The following is a 10077-nucleotide window of genomic DNA, read 5'->3' on the forward strand; positions in this document are numbered from 1 at the left end:
CCCCTATTGGGTGTATCCTTACCAAAAACACAATTTCCAATCTCACGTCAATCCACAACAGTGTGGCACTCCAAAGACGCTCCTCTAAATCTTGCCAACCTCATCGAACAATTTTTTTTTAAAAACAAAACAACAATAGTGTACCGTATTTTCCGGTGTATAAGACAACTGGGCGTATAAGACAACCCCCTACTTTTCCTGATAAAATGTAGTGTTTGGGCTATACTCACCGTATAAGACTACCCCTCTAGCAATGCACACCAGTGGGAGGAATAGTGTCCCATCATTGGTATTAGTGGGAGGAATAGTGCCTCATCATTGGTATTAGTGGGAGGAATAGTGCCCCATCATTGGTGTCAGTGGGAGGAATAGTGTCCCATCATTGGTATTAGTGGGAGGAATAGTGCCTCATCATTGGTATCAGTGGGAGGAATAGTGCCTCATCATTGGTATTAGTGGAAGGAATAGCGCCTCATCATTGGTATTAGTGGGAGGAATAGTGCCCCATCATTGGTATTAGTGGGAGGAATAGTGCCCCATCATTGGTGTCAGAGCGACGCATTGTGCCTCATCATTGGTGTCAGTGGGAGGAATAGCACCCCATCATTGGTGTCAGTGGGAGGAATAGAACCCCATCATTGGTGTCAGTGAGAGGAATCATGCCCCATCATTGGTATCAGTGGCAGGAATAGTGCCCCATCATTAGTATTAGTGGAGGGAATAGTGCCCCATCATTAGTATCAGTGGGGGGAATAGTGCCCCATCATTAGTATCAGTGGGGGGAATAGTGCCCCATCATTGGTGTCAGTGGGAGGAATAGTGCCCCATCATTGGTGTCAGTGGGAGGAATAGTGCCCCATCATTAGTATCAGTGGGAGGAATAGTGCCCCATCTTTGGTATCAGTGGCAGGAATAGTGACCCATCATTGGTATCAGTGGCAGGAATAGTGCCCCATAATTAGTATCAGTGGGAGGAATAGTGCCCCATCATTGGTATCAGTGGGGGGAATAGTGCCCCATCATTGGTATCAGTGGGAGGAATAGTGTCCCAACATTGGTGTCAGTGGGAGGAATAGTGTCCCATCATTGGTGTCAGTGGGGGGTGAAATAGTGCCCCATCATTGGTGTCAGTGGGGGGGGGAGGAATAGTGCCCCATTGTTGGTGTCAGTGGGGGGGAGGAGTAGTGCCCCATCGTTGGTGTCAGTGGGAGGAATAGTGCTCCATCATTGGTATCAGTGACACCAATGATGGGGCACTATTCCTCCCACTGACACCAATTACACTTGCTGACCTCTGTTCTACTATGGTGCTGCTGCAGCCAGCATATGTGGTTGCAGCAGCACCTCTACACGGCACACTTACCGGCCGCTCCTTCACTCGATTTTCATGGGGCCGCTCGGCTCCGCCCCCTCGTCGGTGATTGGCCGCCTGTGTGCCTTTCCTGAGCTACAGTTCTGGCGGCCAATCACCGGTGAGGAGGCGGAGCCGAGCAACCGCGCGAACATCTAGTGGCCGAACTGAAGGAGCAGCCGCGCTTCCTGGATCGGATCATCATGGGACCGGAGCCAGGTAAGAAACAGCAGCCCTTGCCCACCCCTGTACTTAGTGTCCCTTCCATTGGAAGGGGGGGCGGCGGCGGCACCGCGCCACCCCCCTAAAAAGTGTCAGTATGCCGTATACTGGCGTATAAGACGACCCCCGACTTTTGAGAAGATTTTCAAGGGGTAAAAAGTCGTCTTATACGCTGGAAAATACGGTAATATGCTTACACATAAATTTCCTTATCTAATTTAGTGTGCCATACACTGGACTCAGATGTTTACCTTAAAGTGCTTCCAGCGAAAAAGAGGGTCAGCATGGAAAAATGCAGAGTAGGGGCAAGTGTAGCCATGCTCTGATTCTGCCAATTCCACCCTGCTATCTTCAACTTTAGAACCGAGCAGGGTGTTTTTTTTTGCCCCAGCTGCTGGAACTAAGGAAAAAGTACACCCCAGCCACCCCCATGTCCAGTGTTTCAATGCAATTACAGCTGGCAGAGTCTCCCCTTCCATGAATGTGTCCTATGCTGTACTGCAGTGCAGACTCCCAGCAACTATTTTGCACTCACAAGATCATCCCTGCACTTCTCATGGGGAAGGTAATGTTTTCATGTTGCTGGACCATGGGTTCTGTATAATGTTTAGATTTGGTGTCAGAAATATAACATTGTGATGTGTTTTCCTATGTATGATGTTCTGGGGATATAACGACTATTACCAGGTCATCAATTAGAAAAAAGTGTATATGTAATATAATTATTAGGACCATGTTAACCTGCTGATGGCACTGTGGTTCTCTAGGCTAATAGCTGCAGTCCAAGTGACCACCAGCGGGTGTCTCCCAGCAGCCAGCATGTTCCTGCAGTCAGTTCCACCTGGCCCCACCCAAAAGGGGCAATTCCGCTTTAAGGCTCTGTTCCCCAAATCCCATTAAGGATTGGCACCTTTGGGGAGCAGGGAAGGATTGACAGGTACCCGCTCCAACTTCCGGTGTGATCGCCTAAAGCGATTGGAAGCGGAAATTATCCTACCCCCTCCCTCCCCGTAGTCATCTGGGGCATGTGGCACATTTCAGAAAACTAGGGGACCATTCACAAAGCGCAGCGCTACTTGCACATGTAGATAGATCTGTGTCTGAAAAAATACAGTTTCACAAAATATTTCTAATTAAACTATGCCTATCCCCAGCCTAAAGATTTGCCCCAATAATGATGACATTCTCTTCAGCAAATCATTGTTATATTCTGTTTCTGCAAAACTACAGTTTAATATCTTGTTTACTGATGAAATCTTTCTGCTCTCTCCCTCGGGAAATAGCAGACTATCCAAATAGGTTTAATGCTATTAGCAAAATTAGTTTGTCTAAAATTAAAAAAAAAAACAAGAAAAAAAAAATTGCCCAGATGCAATCTGCCTGCTCAGTCCATCAGAATTTTCAGATTATCCAAAAAGCCTTAAAGCCTTAAGCCCGTGTGTTTGAAATCACTAACATTTTTCTATATTACATAATTATTACTGCATTTAAAATAAAAATATATATTTTTTATTTCCAGATGCCATTGGCTGAGAGTGCTGATTGGGAGCCTTACATAGCCGAATGTCAATAGAAACTGGCCTATTCCACCCAACATTCAGCTATGTACTAGGCTTTACACATATCAAACTTTTCACCTTGTATCTTGCTAGAAAGTCTGGAGCTTGAGTATTACTCAATTAATTGTTTCTGTATAATTTAGAATTTCAGAAATGTACTCTTTCTGACTTGTAAATTACTGAAAGACTAGATAGAAAATAAGCATTTTTCAATGATCTCTGCATCAGAACTGAAAGGATTAAATGGAATATAACTGAATCCATTTTGTATACTCTAATACAAGATGCTAGTTTAACATATATATGAAATTTGTACACACTAAACAAAACTGTCTATGCCAGCTTCATGTAGAAATAAGTGTTTTTGCAAACTTTACAAAAAAGCAGATAAGGTTTACTCTCATTTCTGAAAAGTTTTAACCACAACTTGGGCATTGGGTCAGATTACAGCCATGGTCTTGGGCATTGGGTCAGATTACAGCCATGGTCTTGGGCATTGAGTCAGATTACAGCCATGGTCTTGGGCATTGGGTCAGATTACAGCCATGGTCTGGGTGTTAGACCAGATATGGCGTGACAGATAAAGCAGAAGAGTGAAAATGCAAACCTCATACAAATAATTGTTGAGTTAAGGTAAAAAAATGTACATGTATTTGATTGGATGGTCTGAGGGTGTGTTTGCCCAAAGACTATAGTATAATAACTGATGTTATGCCAATAAAACTGAAGTGTTTGCAATCGCAACTGAGGTGACTTGAGTGCATTCACTTTCCGAGATCTCGTAGCCGTGTCCAGGTGTGACCGTTGGTATCTTGAGGGGGCCCCCAAGGAACAGGAAAAAGACCACCTACCTACTTTCAAGAACTGATAGCACCAATGATTTGTATGTACTAGTTGAAGAAAACTGGGTATGTAACTCCTGTCATATGAATCTTTCCTGCTTTCACTGAAGACATTATCTGGGATGAGAACCACATCTCTGATCCCTGTAGGAAAAATGCTTTATTTTTAGCCTAGGATCACACTACAGCGGTGCGGTAAATCCCATGTGATTCACACAGGAACTGCACCTCATTCCAGTACAAATCACATGCGATTTGTGTGTGGTGCGATTAGAACCATACATTTTGTATGCCTCTATTCTCACCACACCCGCACCAAAAACATGCAGGATCCTTTTTTGGTCCGCACTAGAATCAGATCGCATAGTTATTCACACCTATGTGATCCGATTCTGCACATTGCACCATGTATTGTGGACCGATGTCGGGGTGTTGTTAACTTATCATACACACCCGCATCAGTTCGTATGAACAGGGTGCGATTGTGATGTGGTGCGGAATTCGCACTGAAAACGCCGCAAAATCCGCACCTCATCAGTGTGCGCCAGGGCTTAAAGTAGTAAAACTCTTTATTATTGTTATTATTTGTTGAAACAGAAATGTACATTGTGCCACTTTTTTTTTTAATTGATGCAATTTTTGTTAAATCTATTTAATGAAAACAAACATGCTGGTTTTGTTCCTCAAAAAGATTATTATTTTGCTTAAATAAAAAAAGAATTAAAAATACAAAGCGGCATTTGAATCACAACTGACTGTTTTTTTGCATTCAAAATTCTTACATTTATTAAGAAGCATTGTTTAAAAGACAAATAAGATTATAGTGTCATTAGGAAGATATTATATTCATCTGTATTACATCTGACTGATGGGTTTAGTGGACCTGTTTTTCATTATTTTCAGCTGATACACATTTCACTAAGGCAGTGCTAGAATCTAATAAACAAAAACAATAGAAAGTATACATCTTAAAGAGTATTAGTGTCAGTATTTAGAGTGATTTGTTGACAGTCCTGGCAGTAGTTGGGGGCGCGGACCCCTATGACTAGAGATAAATTGGCCTGGAATGATACCGAAGGGGAGCATACAGTCTGTGGAATTTTTTCTGAGCTGTCAGAAAGTGCACCAAATGCACAATACACAATGTAAACAGAGCTAACCTGCTCCAAACACACGGTTAAGCTATGCTGCACCTGCTGTGTGGGAAAAGCGCACCACAGTAGTGTGAAAGCTGGCTTAACCTCCCTAGCGGTATGATTATGTCCATATTTCTGTGCTGAAAGCGGTACATTTTTTTGCATGGAATTATGTCGTTCTTTTAATTGTAGGCCTGCAATTTTTAGGAATAACTCACTGAAATCTGTCCTAACAAGAGTCTAGTAAACATTCCGGATATGATAAAATTTGAAACACGAAATCATAAATTATAATATAATAAATAATCATAAAAAATAATAATATAATAATAATACATTTAATTCAATAATATAATCAAACCAAAAACACTGAAATTTGAAATATAACGCAAAGTTTGCACATCACTGAGCTTAATCGCAAAATCGTTTTCAGTGTCTGATGACGAATTTCCCCACAAATCATTATCACTCAATTCTGCAAGTGGTTCTGATTTACTATCACTGTATTCTAGCTGGTCTAAAACCACTTTTGACCTAAAGGGACGCTTTTTGGACGCCATGGACTTTTCTAAGTTTCCAGGCAGAAAGAACAGTAAAAATGCAGGCAGGGCACAGGACAAAGCACTAGGGACAAAATGTATGTGAAATGCTTTGATACAGTAATGTTTTACTATGTGATTTTAGTGTATTAGTGAATGTCACTTTTTAAAATTTTGAAATTTCCCACCTGTTCAGGCCCCCGTACGTCCAGTCCCTGCGTACGTGCGCTCGCAGGGACTGGAACCCGGAAGACGGATGCTGGCATCGGCCGTAGGAGATGGCCGGAGATGCTGCAGGGGACACATTGCGGGAGCGCAGGACAAGGTAAGTGATCGAGGGAATCCCAGAGCAACGCTGCAGGGTAATCCCGAGTGTAGCTTGGGGTTACCACTTTTGGCACTGATAACCCTGAGCTACACTCGGGAATACCGCCAGGGAGGTTAATGTCAGTTCTGCCGTTGTAGGTTGTATACATTGTACAGATGCCGCACTTCTCAGGCACAGTTAAGGGCATCCCTCAAGCACAAATATTTAAATGAATTTAGCATTTTTATTGGCGCCCTTTAAGAATTATTAAAATTCACTCCATGCCAAATTAAATAGAATTTTTTAAAGAATCAGCTCCTATTGATTTAAATGGGGTTTAGATTTGTTATCCAAAAGGGAAGATTTGGGTTGCATTCACACTTGGTGATTTTAAATCGCTGGCAGAAGCGCTGAGATTCTGCCCATGATTCTAAATCACACTACAATTGTGGCAAAATCCACCACAGGTGTTTGGATGCCATTCATGCCTAATGGCACCTCAAACATGGTACAAGTTTTGGCACGATTGTTACATGACAAAAACATGTGGCAATCATGGCAAAATGTATTGCGCAAAGCCTGTCACACAAAAAGGAGCAGGAGCTTATTTTGGACAACAGCTTTCTGTGATGCTTTTTGTCACATGATTCTGTTGCACCCAAACGTGTGGTGTGCTTTGACACGATTGTAGTGATATTTGGTATTACGGGTAGAATTACGGCATTTCTGACATATTCAAAATTGCCAAGCACGAATGCAGCCTTACTAAAACTGGAGCACTCAGAATCTGGGGCAGCTGTGCATGGTAGTCAATCAGCTTCTAACTTCAGCTTGTTCAATTAAGCTTTGACAATAAAACCTGGAAGCTGATTGGTTTCTATGCAGAGCTACATGAGATTTTGCAAACTTCTGTTTCATTAAATTTTTTCAAAGTTTTCTTTAACCACTTGAGTACCAGCCTGCAATATCCATTCATTAAAAGGACTTGTATATAAGCTAAAATATATCAATATCAATTTATCAGTAATACATTGACAAATTAGTAAATTAATAAATTAGTAGCTTATATCACCACGCCAAAAAAATGTGAAATAATTATAATGAAATAACTATTAATCAAATGTGATTAGAGCTGCTGTTTTAAACTAATTAAAAAACATACAAATAAATGGAAATACCATAAACAGCGCTCTCAAATACACCCTTAAATAATGTATAAATAAGTATGAATAAATAAATATAAATACTCTAATTATTTATACTTGTTTATACATTATTTAAGGGGTTATTTGAGAGCGCTATTTATAGTATTTCCATTTATTAATATCCATTCATTACCAGGCCATTTTTTAGTTTTCAGTGCTGTGATAGTTTGACCAGCAACTACTCTGTCATGTAAGGCTGTAACAAATAAATGTTATATAATTTATTGAGAGAAAGTTTTCCTTTGGTGGTATTTAAGAACTGTAACTATAAGACTGAAAAAATGAGGCATTGGAGATCATATCCATCAAGATCATGTCAGATTCCAGTTCCTGGAAAGGATTCACTATCTTTATACCTTTACAGGCCACTTATGTAAAATACTCAGACTTTAAATTGTCTTCCTTCCCAAAGGTACACGACAGTGATGCCCATTATACCTCCTTTTATTTGCTAAAATTATAGATCCTCTTGCACAAACCATCCCTAAATCTCATGACATAACAGGTCTGCAGATCAGCTTTCATCATCAAAAATTTAGCTTATTTGTGAATTATTTTATTCTAATTATTCTGAACCTGCTTATTCCACTACCCAATTGACATGCCCTCCTAACACATTTAGGCACAATCTCTGGACTTAAGTCAACCCAGTAAAATCTATAGCCTTGAATTTTTTTCTAGCCTTACCACGCTACAAAATCTTCAACTATCCCTCCAGTATCAATACGAAACTTATAAACTGCCGTTTTTAGGTGTTTTCCTTACTAAGGACTATTTCTGCATGTATGATGCTAATTATCTGCTGCTCCTTTGCAAATTACATACCCTTCTGGACACTTGGACACCTACCATCTTTCCTGCATAGGTTGTATAGCGGCTATAAAAACAACATGTTTATCTAAACTGTCATATCTTTTCAGGGTATCACCAGTAAATTTTAGCACTGAACTATAAAAGTGCAAAAGTAGTCTTAGTTAACAGAGTTGTCATTGGTGAGATGGCACCCTAGACATAAACAATATAACAGGGTACAAGATAGCTGTCAGGAATGGACTTGCCAGTAATGGTGGGACTCACCTGCCTTGTGGGCTTCAGTACCAGGGCTGGCCAGCAGGTGCTCCCGGCAATCAGAGACTCAACCCTGCAGCCAGCCAAACACCTGAAGCTGATCATGCAGGTGTATTTAAGGGATGGCCAGACCTGCAGTCTCTGCCTTGGTGTGTGTTTTTCCTGGGCCCTGTATCTTGTTACCTGCATCCCTGTTCCTGTTCCTGTTCCTGTCTGACTGGTTCATTGCTGACCCTGCCTGATCCGGACCTCTGCTGACTTCTCCTGTTTCATCCCTGGCTTGTGACCCCAACCATTCTCTGCCTGATCCCCTGTACCTACCTGCCCGATTGCTATTGACCCGGCCTGCCTGACGATGCTTGCACTGTATGTATTGTTATCTGTGGGTGGTTTGGTTTGGTTCGTTTGCACTGTGTTATGTTTTAGTATTGCACTGCGTTTATGTTTGTATTGTTAGTCTTTAATAAATTATATTGTTTATAACTTATCTGAAGCCTGCGTTTCCCTGCGTCAGTCACATACCTCTGGTCACACCCCGGAGCCCTGACAATAGCCTTTAACTGATTCCATTACTTTCTTAAAATACTGTATGTCCATTGTCATAAAAAATCTACATTGTTTTTCAATGCCCTGTACCTGTTTCATGATACAGAAAGAACCAGTTAGAATTATCTATCAGGCCTACAAGAGCCTTAAATACAGAGGTTCCATTTTAAATCATTGGTAAGTGGAGAGATGTTCATATAAAATGATCATAAAAGTTATTTCTTTCTCTATAATAGAGTACCTACAGTATACTGAATCTATGTCAATACAACAATGTTGGACAATTCAAGGAAGCCATCATACATTTTTTTACATAGCTATTCATAGTAATGCTCCTGGCTGTTTTTTAGCACAATATTGACGTGTCTAAAAAAGCAGGACATCTTCAGCAACGCTACATTCTTTGGTATTTTTTTGGTTCATTAGTTTTACAGTTAAGCTTATTAGAAACAAAAATGATTGCATGCAATTAATATATTGTTTTTACAAATATATATATATATATATATCAAAACATGTTTTATTTTTGTAGTCCATTTTGCTTTTTTTTAAGCTAAATGTTCATGTATTACGAAAAGATAGTTCCACTCTGAGCATATTACTAGAAGTGATGGTTTGGAAACTAAAACAGACAGTCTATTATCTAGCACACCTGTATCTGCTCCTCTCTTCAGTAGAAGTGTGTACTTCTGAAAACGTACATATAGGTGTATTGGAAGTATCCTATACTCTCAGCCCCTCCTGCTGTTCACTGAGTTTATACTGAAGCAGCATGTGTGCATTCAATTACACACACCACATTAGCTCAGTAATGATGTAGGGTGAGATCTTCAATTCATTCAATGTGTTTACCCAACAAAGAACACATAGAGGTTTCTCTAGTATGGTGTACTGAATAGGGAATATAAAACAAAAATGAAGACAAATGTAAAATTATTTCAGAGTAAAACCACAACGATTTCCAGGTATTGTGAGTTTTTATTGCCTCACCCACCATGCTCTGGAGTAACAAATTTAAAAATTCCTGTTAGTGAAGTTGATTAAAACAATGTGCATTGAAAAAATGAAAGACTTGCTCGCTTACTTAATTTATTTGCTTATTTATTTCCATTATTAATTATACAACTTAATAGTATCAGTAACTTATACTTCAAAAAGACATTCTGATATACTGTAGTAGGTGGCCCAAAGGAGACAAAGGCATCCAACTAATAAATTCATATTTCACCACTTAAAAATCCAAAAAATAGAGAGATCAATCATTTGAAAATGTTGGAAAACCTAAAGGAGAAGTCATTAATC

The sequence above is a fragment of the Staurois parvus genome, unplaced genomic scaffold (assembly GCF_062004578.1).
Source record: "Staurois parvus isolate SC_StPar_1 unplaced genomic scaffold, SC_StPar_1.0 ptg000566l, whole genome shotgun sequence".
Taxonomy (NCBI): domain Eukaryota; kingdom Metazoa; phylum Chordata; class Amphibia; order Anura; family Ranidae; genus Staurois; species Staurois parvus.